General features: G+C 43.0%; 1 protein-coding gene across 3 annotated transcripts in view; it reads left to right on the top strand.

Moving 5' to 3' along the window:
• Nucleotides 1-13,818, top strand: part of KIAA1549L (KIAA1549 like) — a 297,332-nt gene that overhangs the window by 159,828 nt on the left and 123,686 nt on the right. The window lies entirely within an intron of this gene.

The following is a 13,818-nucleotide window of genomic DNA, read 5'->3' as shown; positions in this document are numbered from 1 at the left end:
CACCTCTTCTTAATATCTTCTGCTTCTGTTAGGTCCGTACCATTTCTGTCCTTTATTGTGCCCATCTTTACATGAAAAGTTGCATTGGCATCTCTAATTTTCTTGAAGAGATCTCTAGTCTTTCCCATTCTGTTGTTTTCCTCTATTTCTTTGCACTAATCACTGAGGAAGGCTTTCTTATCTCTCCTTGCTATTCTTTGGAACTCTGCATTCAAATGGGTATTTCTTTCCTTTTCTCCTTTGCCTTTTGCTTCTCTTCTTTTCACAGCTATTTGTAAGGCCTCCTCAGACAACCATTTTGCCTTTTTGCATTTCTTTTTCTTGAGGATGGTCTCGATCACTGCCTATTGTATCATGCCTAATGTCATGAACCTCCATCCATAGTTCTTCAGGTACTCTTTTAGATCTAACCCCTTGACTCTATTTGTCACTTCCACTTTATAATCATAATGGATTTGATTTAGTTCATACCTGAATGGTCTAGTGGTTTTCTGTACTTTCTTCAATCTAAGCCTGAATTTGGCAATACGGAGTTCATAATCTGAGCCACAGTCAGCTCCCAGTCTTGTCTCTGCTGACTGTATAGAGCCTCTTCATCTTTGGCTGCAAAGAATACAATCAATCTGATTTTGGTATTGACCCTCTGGTGATGTCCATGTGTAGAATCTTCTCTTGTGTTATTGGAAGAGGGTGTTTGCTATGACCAGTGCTTCTCTTGGCAAAACTCTGTTAACCTTTGCCCTGCTTCATTCTGTATTCCTAGGCCAAATTTGCCTGTTACTCCAGGTGTTTCTTGACTTCCTACTTTTGCATTCCAGTCCCCATAATGAAAAGGACATCTTTTTTGGGTGTTAGTTCTAGAGGGTCTTCTTAGAACCGTTCGGCTTCTTCAGCATTACTGATTGGGGCATAGTCTTGGATTACTGTGATAGTGAATGGTTCACCTTGGAGACTAACAGAGATCATTCTGTCATTTTTGAGACTGCATTCAAGTACTGCATTTTGGACTCTTGTTGACTATGATGGCTACTCCATTTCTTCTAAGGGATTCTTGCACACAGTTGTAGATATAATGGTCATCTGAGTTAAATTCGCCCATTCCAGTCCACTTTAGTTTGCTGATTCCTAAAATGTCAACATTTACTCTTGCCATCTCCTGTTTGACCACTTCCAATTTGCCTTGATTCATGGACCTAACATTCCAGGTTCCTTTGTAATATTGCTCTTTATAGTATTGGACTTTACTTCCATCACCAGTCACTTTCACAACTGGGTTTTGTTTTTGCTTTGGCTCCATCTCTTCATTCTTTCTGGACTTATTTCTCCACTGATCTCCAGTAGCATATTGGGCACCTACCGACGTGGGGAGTTCATCTTTCAGTGTCCTATCTTTTTGCCTTTTCATACTGTTCATGAGGTTCTGTAGACAAGAATACTGAGGTGGTTTGTCATTCCTTTCTCCAGTGGACCACGTTTTGTCAGAACTCTCCACCATGACCTGTCCATCTTGGGTGGCCCTACACGGCATGGTTCATAGTTTCATTGAGTTAGACAAGGCTGTGGTCTATGTGACGGTCAAGGCTGTATGTTGTCACCCTGCTTATTTAACTTATATGCAAAGTACATCACGAGAAATACTGGACTGGATGAAGTTGGAATCAAGATTGCTGGGAGAAATATCAATAACCTCAGATACGCAGATGACATCCCACTTATGGCAGAAAACGAAGAAGAACTAAAGAGCCTCTTGATGAAAGTGAAAGAGGAGAATGGGAAAATTCGCTTAAAACTCAAGATTCGGAAAACTAAGATCATGGCATCTGGTCCCATCACTTCATGGCAAATAGATGGGGAAACATTGGAAACAGTGACAGACTTTATTTTTGGGGGGCTCCAAAAATCACTGCAGATAGTGACTGCAGCCATGAAATTTAAAGACACTTGCTCCTTGGAAGAAAAGTTATGACCAACCGAGACAACATATTAATAAGCAGAGACATTACTTTGCCAGCAAAGGTCTGTCTAGTCAAAGCTATGGTTTTTCAAGTAGCCATGTATGGATGTGAGAGTTGGACTGTAAAGAAATCTGAGTACTGAAAAATTGATGCTTTTGAACTGTGGTGTTTGAGAAGACTCTTGAGAGTCCCTTGGACAGCAAGGAGATCCAACCAGTCAATCTTAAAGGAAATCAGTCCTAAATATTAATTGGAAGGACTGATGCTGAAGCTGAAACTCCAATACTTTGGCCACCTGATGCGAAGAAGTGATTCATTTGAAAAGACCCTGATGCTGGGAAAGATTGAAGGTGGGAGGAGAAAGGGACGACAGAGGATGAGATGGTTGGATGACATCACTGACTCAATGGACATGAGTTTGAGTAAACTCTGGGAGTTGGTGATGGACAGGGAGGCCTGGCGTGCTATAGTCTATGAGGTCTTAAAGAGTCAGACATGACTGAGCGACTGAACTGAACTGAACTAAGCTCCTGTTACTGCATTTCTTTAGGTATAGAATTCTCTAGATCTCCAGTGCATGCGTGCATATTGCATGCTCAGTCACTTCAGTCAAGTCCTTCTCTTTGTGACCTGATGGACCACAGCCTTCAGGCTCCTCTGTCCGTGGGATTTCCCAGGCAAGAGTACTGGAGTGGGTTGCCATTTTCTCCTCCAGGGGATATTCCCCACCCAAGGATTAAACCCACCTCTCCTGCGTCTCCTGCATCACAGTTGGATACTTTACCCACTGAGCCACATGGGCAGCCCTGGATCTCCGGTATTTCTTGTCTAATGGATTTAAATGGTCTCAACCCCCTTTAAGGTCATTAGAGTGAAATACTAAAAAATATGAAAGTTTGGAAAAGTTTGCCAATGAAGGTTGTCCTAATTACTGGTCGGTTATTGGAGAAGGTCAGTTATACTGGTGAAGGTCAGTTACTGGTGGTTCATTGTGTTTTCTATCATTGAGTTAGGCCATCATGAAGTTTTTAAGCTTATAAATGACCCTTTCTGAAAGATCAGAAGGATGCTAAGGTGTAGGGGGAGGAGAGAAACTCCAAGTCTCATTGGTTTATTTCTCTTGATGCAGATATTCTTCTGTGTGTGTGGTGTCCTAGTCCATAAGAGGAGGTCATTGTGTCTGTCCCATCTGCTACACATGGGCTGTGATGACGGAATTGGAAGTCAATGGGGCCTTTATTTATAATACTGAAAATTTATGAACAACCTATATCCTAACAGTTAGGGGATGGTTAACAAATTATGATACCACATCTTAGTGGAAATAATTAGAGCCTTATCCAGTAAGGAAACGTGCCTTAATACAATGCTATAAAAGACAACAAGTAAGTGCAAATTTGGATGTGCAGTGTAATCACAGGTCTGAAAACCGAGCAAACCCAGACTTTTCCAAGAATGAAGTCCACAAATACAAGTCACCACAGTATGAATCCTGGTTTTCTTGATGACCTAGACATGCGCTTGGAGAAGGCTGAGGGTAACATGGGGTTATTTTGGCTTGCCTTCTACTTTTCCATCTTCCATTTTCTGAATATTCTATAATGGTCACATATATCAAGGTTTTTGAAACAATTGACAGTGAAATTTATTACTGTTATAAAGGGGGAAGATCAACTTTATTTTTAAACCTGTTTTACAAAGGATTTGAGTGCAATAAACTTAAAGAAAAGAAGAAGAAAACAGCTGTGAAAGAGCTTTGAAAGTTAAAATGCTTCTGTCGAAGCTGTAAACAGAACTTTCTCTTTGCTGGCATCACTTCAAGGAATGGCAATTTGATTCTATTAACTGGCGCATTTCGTTTTAAAAAGCCCCAAGAGAAACCATCTTAGGCAATAATATCTCAGGCAGCAAACTTCAGGACTGCAGGGTGAGGGGTGGATGCTTCAGCATAGCAATGATGCTTAATCCATCTCCTTTGACCTTCTGGGAATCGAAGCTTGACAGGTCTCGATGATTTAGAGTGGCACTCAGTAATATTTGTTGAAGAGGCACCAAGGAGACAGACTCATCATCAGACAGGAAGGGGCAGCTACTGTGTGGGCTGCAGTCTGTTGGGGGTCCCCCTGGGAGGATGGAGTCCACCCTGGACCTGGAGATGAAGGATGACCCAACTGCTTCCCATGTGGAACAGAGAGCCTTGGATCTGAGGTCAAGGGGGTGGAGTCATATGTGGCTATAAGGTAACTCTCAGCATGACCTTGGACAAGGCAGGACTTGACTTCCCTGAACCTTGGTTTCTCCACCTGTAAAATGGGGGTAATAACAGGGACTGTGAGGAACAAGGTGGGATGAGGATGTGACAGTAGTGTACAAACTATAAGCAGTTCCAGTTATGTGGAGTCGTACCAGTGCATGATTTGCAGGCATTTCTAAGTTATGACTAGTGTTGCGGGCCCCTGAGGTGGCTTCTGAGTACATCCATGGCTACCCAGAACTAAACAGATAATAATAATAATAGCTGGCAATGTGTGCCCGGCACTGTTCTAAGAACTTGACATGTGCCACCTCATTTTAATCCTTAAAACAATTTCATGGAACTGTGGGTGTCATAAAGTAGGGGCTGTGATTGTCTCCTGAGGAAACTGAGGCACAGAGAGGTTAAGTAACTCATCCAAGGTCACACAGCAATTGGAGGAGTGAGTGGGATTTGGATCCAGGCAGTCTGACTGTGGGGCCTGGTAGGAAGCTGCAGCTGTTTTTCTCTAACATACAAGGAAGATGCGTTTGGGGTATTAATTCGTTGATTGCCTTAGTTCCCTTCCTTTAAGAGCTGCTGGGGATCAGGCTTGCTCTCCTCTAAGTGCTCAGTGAGGCCGACTTGCTGGGAAGTGGGGAGCTGGACAGAGTAGATGGTTTCTTGACCTTGGTTGTAAATGCAACCATACTGCAGCTTGTGTTAGGTCAACTAAGGAGGGCTGTCTTCTCCTCCGTGTCGCCAGCAGGCAGAGAGAGGAACAGTGCTGATTGGAAAAGGGTTATGGCTGGGTTACAAGAGGGGGTTTGAGGAAGCCAGGAAGCAACCCTGTGAACCTGAATGAGGACACTCCGTAAGTAGCAGACTCAGAGGGCTCTGGAAACAGCCCTGACCGGGAGACTGACGCAGCCCTGGCGACTGAAGAGGGAGGCTCGGGTGGGGAGTGGCAGCAGCGGAGACGCTGCTCTCCCCCGGGGGCATCTGTGGGTTAGTGTGCCCTGCATGGGCACCAGCAGCGTCGCAGCCTGGGTCTGCGTCTTATGTACAAGCCCCAAGGATGATAAACGGCGGTGCCATGGCCCTCAGGAAGACAGAGGCCTGAACAATTCATCATTGTGCATCTCGGTGTTCCCACGTGGGCCTCTGAGGTCTGGGAAGATGAGGGAGGTAGTTTTCACCATTTTGACATTAGCCAGTGATACACTTAATGTTCAAATGTGGCTAAGCATTTTCTTAACTTTTGATGTTTTGCTGTGTTAGTGATCTGCTTCAGGGCTTCCGTGATGGCTCAGCGGATAAAGAATCTGCCTGCAATGCAGAATACGCAGGAGATGCGGGTTTGATCCCTGGGTCGGGAAGATTCCCTGGATCCATTCCAGTATTCTTGCCTGAAAAAATCCCATGGACAGAGGAGTCTGGTGAGCTATAGTCTGTAGGGTCGCAAAGAATAGACACGACTGAGCCCACACATTGGCATTGACTGGACTCTTAGTTCAAGGCTATGTTTAGCTGTCCTGGGACTGACTTCATGCCAACTTTCTGAGCAACAGAAGTCCTTGATACTTAACCTGTGCATGCAAGCTCATGCATGTTATTATTGTCTGATATTTGGAGAGGAGTGCCATCACTTTCCTGAGGCTCCAAGAGCCATGGTTTTATTTAAATCTGGCTCAAATAAACTTGGTTTGAAATGGGTTTGTGTCAGTTGTCAGCTGAGTAGCATTTGTATAATCACTCATTCTTGTTGCCTTGAGAAGCAAAGAACTGATTCAAGTTAACTTTTCATTATTTTGAGGGTCTTCCTCTTGCTTTCTTTCACTCATTCACAACATAAGTTGATTTCTGCTCTTTGTCTTTCTTCATCCAGAAGCTCCTTAAATCTCAATCATCTAAACTACTTCCCTTTACAGTTCTTGAGATTACCAGTCCCTTTGTGGGAAACACTGTCCAGGCAGAAAGTAATTGTTTCCTTGTCCCTAGAAAGGGTGATGTTTGTAAATGTTTAGAAAGGATAGCCAGTCTGGGGCTTGTGCAGGAAGACACAATTGTCTTTCATCTCCCTCTGTAATGTGTGGGACATTGCTTTCTGTGCATTTTTTGAAGACCATTACCGTATTTTCAGCAAAGAATAATTCATGTTATAAGGAAAGGGGAGATTGGAGAATCAGTGAAGAGTTCATTGAGAAAACTAAGAATTCAGTAATTTAATTAGACTAGTGCGCCTTTTATTTCCCCCTTGAAAATAGAATTTAAACAGATGAGTACGACCTGTTTCATAGCAACCTTCCAACATGTCTGGCGCTATTTACTGCTGTGGCTTTGTTTCTGCTCTTGCAAAGCCTTGCGTTCTTTTCAAATAACTTCCTATGCGTCTCAGGTACTGTGTTAGAATTTTTTATTTTGCAGCTTGTTCTCTGTGATAGTCCAAACAAACATATGAATTCATGCTTCCTTTCTGCTGTCTTGCGCACACCTTCTCACCATCCTTTATGCTGCACTTCAGCCGTGGTCCCTCATACTCTGTGTCTCCTTCCTACACTCTTCTCACAGCACCACGTGCCCTTCCACGGCGCCTTCCTTCCTACCTATATCAGTTTTCCATTGTTGACTAACTACCACAAACTTACAGCTTAAAACGACACACATTTATGATCTCACAGTTTCCGTGGGTCAAGAGTTGAGCACAGCTTATCTGGGTCCTTTGTACAAGGTCTCTTAAGGCTACCGTCATGGTGTCAACCAGGCTGTGTTCTCATCCAGAGGCTTGGCTGGGGAACAGTCCACTTCCAAGTTCACCCAGGTTGTTGGCAGAGTTCGTTTCCTTGCAGCCACCAGATTGAAGGCCCTGGATTTTTGCTGGCTGTCAGCTGAAGGCCACTCTCAGTTCTGAGATGCCACCTGTAGTTCCTAGAGATTGCCCACATTCCACCCTTAGCTCTTTTCTTCACTGGCTTTCTCAGTGCATGCATCCATGCTAAGTTGCTTCAGTTGTGTTCAATTCTTTGCGATCCTATGGACTATGGCCTGCCAGGCTCCTCTGTCCATGGGATTCTCCAGGCAAGATAATGGAGAGGGTTGCCATGCCCTCCTCCAGGGGATCTTTCCGACCCAGAGGTTGAACATGCATCTCCTGCATTGGCAGTTGGGCTCTTTACCACTAGCGTCACCTGGGAAGCCTGGCTTTCTCAGTATGGCCCCTTAATTCATTAGGCCATCAAGGAGAGGGAGTCTGCTAGCAAGATATAATTGTATGGCTTCGCTGGTGGTTTAGTGGTAAAGAATCTGCCGGCCAATGCAGGAGATGTGGATTTGATCCCTGGGTCAGGAAGATCCCCTGGAGGAGGACATGGCAACCCACTCTAGTATTCATGCCTGGGAGATTCCATGGACAGAGAAGCCTGGCGGGCTACAGTCCATGGGGTTGCAAAGAGTTGGACATGACTTAGGGGCTAGACAACAATAGCAAGACGATAAGAAAATCACAAGGGTGATAGCCCGTCACCTTTGCCATAGTCTGATGGTTAGAAGCGTGTCACAGGTTCTGCTCATTTGCCAGGAGAAGGGTCACACAAAAGCACGACCACCAAGAGAGAGAGTTGCCTTAGAACCTGTCCAACTCACCACCTCTACCAGTCTTCTGCTTCACGGCCTTCTTTTGAGTGTGTTTCAATCTCTTTGTAATTTTGTTTTGCCTTATTTCTCCTGATTTACTTTTCCTTCTTCTAAATGTATACCACCTACCTCTCATTTCCCCCTCAAAACTTTTCTTCCCTTATCCTTTCAATGATGCCTCTTTAATACAGAAATATTTTTATTAGCATGGACAAAGTTTTAAAGTCTTGTGTATAAAGCAGAAGGCTTCTTATCTCTTTTTTGGCTTCTGAATGCTTTTAAGAATCTAATCAAGCGTATAGTGACTCACTCCCAGAAGTGAGGGACACAGCACTGTCCTGCTTCAGTTATTATTTCTGAACAACATACGAAGTGCGCTAAAACAACAACTATTTTGTTGTGCTCATAATTTCAGGAATTCAGAGCACAGTGGGGATGACTTGTTTCTGCTTTTTGATGCCTGGGGCCTCTGTAGGGAAGATTCGAACAACCCTGGTGGTTCAGATGGTTGGGGGCTAGAACTATCTGGAGGCTTTTTCATTCACCTGTCTGTCCATGGGCTGAGATGACTGGGAGGCTTGGCTTAGCTGGGACTGTTGATTGGAGTACTTACAGGGCTGGATCTCTTCACGGGGCTTGGGCTGCTCATAGAGCGGAGTCTGAGTTCCAGGAGGAACAGTAAAGGAGGATATAAAGGGGAACATCCCAAAGGCCAAGCTGCTTTTTATGTTAGCTTCAGAAGTCGCATGGCATTACTTCTGTCACACTCTAATTGGTTGAACTGCCTCAAGTCCAAAGGGGACGTAGACTCTACCTCTCAATGAGAGGCATGCATATAGGAGAATTTGCAGCCATTGGAAAAAAAATTACCACAAACACACATATTTTAAAAAATACATTGTCCTGAACTCTGAGAACTGAAAGGGACCCAGAAGGATTATCCATTGCAGTCTCCCACCATGGCTCAGCTCCTCTTTACAACTTTTCTGTCATTGCATACCTGGACCACAACAGGCATTTCCTTACTGGTCTCCCGTTGGCCACTCTTGCCTTGTACAGTCTGTTCTCCACCCTGTAACCAGAATGATTGTTCTGAAACACGTTGTCCCTGGACACCCCCACCTTCACCTCCGTTCCTTCCCACTCATCTTTGAACTAATGTCTGTGACAGTCTGATGGTTTGGTCAGCTGCCTCTTCAGCCTTATCCTAGGCCATGTCCACTCGTGTTCTGCTTCTCACTATGGGTACTTTTTTTTCAGTTCCTTATACTATTTATGCATCTTCCTGCCACAAGCTTTCTGCAAATACTGGCCTCTACATGGAATGTTTTTCCCTTCCCTCATGGCTTGATTAACTTCTACTTATTCTTTGGATCTTGGCTTGATAGTTACTTTCTCAGTGATGTGCTTTCTGACCTCCCCCATCAGGTCACATCCTCTTATTGCCTGCTCTTAAGGACCATGCATCTTTCATTTGTAACATGTATCATTTTTATACTTGTGAGAATATTTGCTTTAACTCCATATCTCCCGTAAGACTGTGAGGTCCATGAAGCCAGAGACAATGTATGTTTTTCATCATTTGTCTTTTATGACTTACATACAGACATTATAAATATTTTTCTTAAGTATGAAATATTTTTTTATTTTAGGAGTGAAGGAAATTTAATGCAGTCTAAGAATTTATCATTTTCTTGCTAGCCTACATTCCTATTGTAGTTCATAATGAACTCCAGTCAACCCTACCTACAGGTAACATAAGCTTCCTTAAAGGAAAGCTCCCACATTCTGTTCTTATCCAGGTAATATGTGGATTAAAAGCAAGCCTTTATATTTAATCTTAATTTATGTCTTCCTTCAACGATAATTTCAGTTAGTTGACATGTCTTTGAAGTATTTCTCTGCAGTTCTTCATATCATTTATTCTTTTGAATTTGCTATCATTTGCTAATTCAATGAGCATGTTTTCTTATTTAGCTTTATGTGTATCATTGGGGTTTTTTTGAGTAACCAACTTCTGAGGTCAAATATGTTTGAGAGATATCCTAAACATATTTCTTTTTTTTTTTCATTTATTTTTATTAGTTGGAGGCTAATTACTTTACAATATTGTAGTGGTTTTTGCCATACATTGACATGAATCAGCCATGGATTTGCATGTGTTCCCCATCCCGATCCCCCCTCCCACCTCCCTCCCCATCCCATTCCTCTGGGTCTTCCTAGTGCACCAGCCCTGAGCACTTGTCTCATTCATCCAACCTGGGCTGGTGATCTGTTTCACCCTTGATAGTATACTTGTTTCAATGCTGTTCTCTTAGAACATCCCACCCTCGCCTTCTCCCACAGAGTCCCAAAGTCTGTTCTATACATCTGTGTCTCTTTTTCTGTTCTGCATATAGGGTTATCATTACCATCTTTTTAAATTCCATATATATGCGTTAGTATACTGTATTGGTCTTTATCTTTCTGGCTTACTTCACTCTGTATAATGGGCTCCAGTTTCATCCATCTCATTAGAACTGATTCAAATGAATTCTTTTTAATGGCTGAGTAATATTCCATTGTGTATATATACCATAGCTTCCTTATCCATTCATCTGCTGATGGGCATCTAGGTTGCTTCCATGTCCTGGCTATTATAAACAGTGCTGTGATGAACATTGGGGTGCATGTGTCTCTTTCAGATCTAGTTTCCTTGATGTGTCTAAACGTATTTCAGAAGTTAAATAAGCTTGATCAATTCTGGCCAAAGTTTAATTAAACTGTCCAACATCAATTTGTTGAATTTTTGCTACATCCTAGGTGCTCTTATGTATCCTGGATGATGGGACTCAGCCTTTACTTAAATGTTGATGTACATGGGAGTATGCCCATTTAAGTTCCAAATCCACTCTGATACCAGTTTCTGAATAGGTTAGGGTAAGTTAGGTTATGCTACCATAACAAACAACTCCCAAATTTCAGTTTATTTAAAAGAGCAAAAGCTTGTTTTTTGCTCATGCTACCTTTACACACTTTTACGAAGACAGAGGGCCTTTGCTTATTATGGTTCCCTAAGGGACGCAGGCTGGTGGACCTGCAAACATTTTGAATGTTAGTAGGTTTCTCCTCTTCCTCCTCCTCCACCTTAACTAACTCAGATATAATATTGCCAGTTGTTTTGTTTTTTCCTTCAAAGATAGCAAGTTCTGGACAGTCTTGCTCCAGTATTTAGATGTTCTAGCTCAGAAATGACACTTGTCACTTCTGCTCACAACTCATTGGCCAGAACTAATCATATGGCCCCACCCAACTGCAGAGGTATCCGGGAAGTGCAGTCCTTTTATGTGCTCTGAATGTAGAGAGCCATAAGCATATGGTGAATAGCATTAATGACTGTTAGGTGTGAGTATAGGATATACTTCTCAAAACTGTTAACTTGTTGAAACTTTTCTTCATGAGGCATCTTGGGATGCTCTGTTTTGTAAGGGATAGCTTGGGAAACACTGGATTCTAGTCTAGAAACAACAAGGTTTAGCAGAGGCAAGCCCATTAGAGACTATTTCTTTATTTTAGCCTCCTTTGGTTGTGGTAATTCAGTTAATTATAAATCCCCTTGTATTCATCCTCTAATACCCACTTCCCCTTCCTGCTTGTAAGATTTTTATGAAAGAGTTTGCAAAAAATCTTTCTGAAAGCAAAAACTACTCTGCCTGTTGCATCTTTTTTGACTTAGAAGGAAGGGTACTTGCTTGTAACCAGTTTAATTTAGTATGACTCTTGAATCCTTGAGTTGAGCCCCTGGTTGAATTTATTTCAATGAAAGTACAAAAGAAGAAATCCTACATAGATTTCACCTGACATGCAAGTAATAAAAATGGATTCTAAAGTATTACTGGAAAATACTAAAATGCACAAACTACACTAGAAGGATGTTCTGTTCACTCATGTGAGTACCATCTACTGCATAGCCAGACAAGACTGCATGACAAGTGTGAACCTGAGTCTATCTAGGAGGTAAGCATCATGAACAGAAGGACCGAGACATGGCAATAGCATCAGCCTTCCATGTAAAATTGCAACCAATTTTACTTCCTTAGGCTGAGTGCAGTAACAGAAACACAGTTTCTATAGCAAACTGTGAGACAGTTCCCAAAGAGTGCAGTTATCTTAATGAAATGCTGTGTAGACTTTCGGTCCTGTAGCTATATATGCATTTGCTGATTATTTCTGTATGAAGGAAGGAAGCTTTGGGTCCTGTATAAAGGAAGTTTTAGTGATTCTGATCTCATAATAAGGAGACAGAGAGGCTAAGTTTGCCCTTTGTCCTTAAACTGTTTCCATCTTAAAAAATGAAACTGAATATTTCAGAAGATCATCACTGTTTAGCTTTTGTGACTCAGTATATTTCATTTCCTAAAAGCTCAAATATTTGAAGGTTTCGGCTTTGGTTGTTCGGTTTTCTGGTGGCAGGATAGAGTGGAGCTGGAGTTGGAGAACTGGTTTGGAGAAGCAGTTAGGGAGAAGACACTGCAGTGGGAGTGAGGAAGCCTCGTGTCTGGACCTGCTTCTGTCCCTGATGGGTTATGTGGTTTCTGCCAATGTTGTCCCCTCTCTGGGCCATAGTGTCCTCTTTTGTTAAGCAAATAAGCAAACACAGGGTCTTAGATCCTGTAATGACCGTTCTAATGACTGCTCACTTGTTTAGTGATTTTTTAAAATTGTTGTTTGGTGCTTTTCTTCTTGGGGAGCCCTTCCTTCCACCTCCATGACACCCTGTGTTCCTTCTAGTCACCCCATGGGGCAGTTGGAGTGTGCTTTTGTCTTTACTCTTGCAACAACTGTCCACGGATGCACACAACAGCTGTGGGTGGCTGGAGGGTGCGCACAAGCCCAGGTCTTCTGACTTCAGCTCTTGGTTTGTCTGCTTCTACCAGATGAGTGTAACTTAAAAAAAAAAAATTATTGGCTGTGTTGGGTGTTCATTGCTGCACATGGGCTTTCTCTAGTTAGGGCAAGTGGGGGCTACTCTTTACTTGTGGTGTGTGGGCTTCTCATTGAGGCCCCTTCTCTTTGCAGAGAGCAGGCTCTAGGCACAAGAGCTTCAGTAGTTGGGGCACATGGGCTTAGTTGCCCCACAGCATGTGGGATCTTTCCGGACCAGGGATCAAACCCCTGTCCCTTGCATTGGCAGGCAGATTCCTAACCACTGGACCACCAGGGAAATCCCTGAGTCTAATTTTTTTTGGCCAATAAAGTAGAAAACTCTAGGAGTACCTCCTCTTTGTTATTTTTTATTTAAAATATTACTTAAGGGCACTGAGCCCCCTCTGGGGTCATCAGCACCACTGGCACTGCTGTGGAAAGGGGATCAGTGAGGATCCTCAAGCAGGAGGTCCTCTCAAGCTTGGAATTCCCGGCTTTCTGATTGGTTATTTCTTTGCCTCCTTTCCCGTGGAGTCACATTTCATGCCCTGTCTCCTCGCCTTTCCGCCTGCAGTTTTGCACATTTGTGCTGACAGTTCTGGTTTCTCTGCAGGTGCTGGTAGTGACACCAGGCCTTGTGAGAGCTGTCTGTGGTCCTGGGTGGGATGTGAACAGTTTTTCTCTCGGAAATAGCCTAATTTGAAGGAAATCCCCTTTGCTGTTTGACATGGTGTGAACCATAGCATCAGGAATCCTTTTAAATCCAACAAGATATTAATAAATCTGTCTCCTGGGTGCCATCTCTCCAAACACAACAACCTCAGTTGTTGCTCTTGAGATGCCCTAAGAATAAAAGATCTGCATTCAGACACACAGTCCTTTCCTTTTGCACTGAGGATTCTTGGATAAGGTTTATTTTGGTGTCCTTAGCCATGGCAGGGAGCCATGTTCAGCTTTGGTTTTCTAGGCTGTGAGTTTCACAGTCCAACCCTTGTCGGTGGAACAGATAAGAGATTTAAAACACACAAATATCTTCCACATCTTTGCTTAAGCATCACCTCATCAGTGGCTATCTCTCACCAACGCTGCCAT

The sequence above is a fragment of the Odocoileus virginianus genome, chromosome 10 (assembly GCF_023699985.2).
Source record: "Odocoileus virginianus isolate 20LAN1187 ecotype Illinois chromosome 10, Ovbor_1.2, whole genome shotgun sequence".
NCBI lineage: Eukaryota > Metazoa > Chordata > Mammalia > Artiodactyla > Cervidae > Odocoileus > Odocoileus virginianus.
Note: the sequence above shows the minus strand (reverse complement) of the source record. Positions and strands in the feature narration are given on the sequence as shown.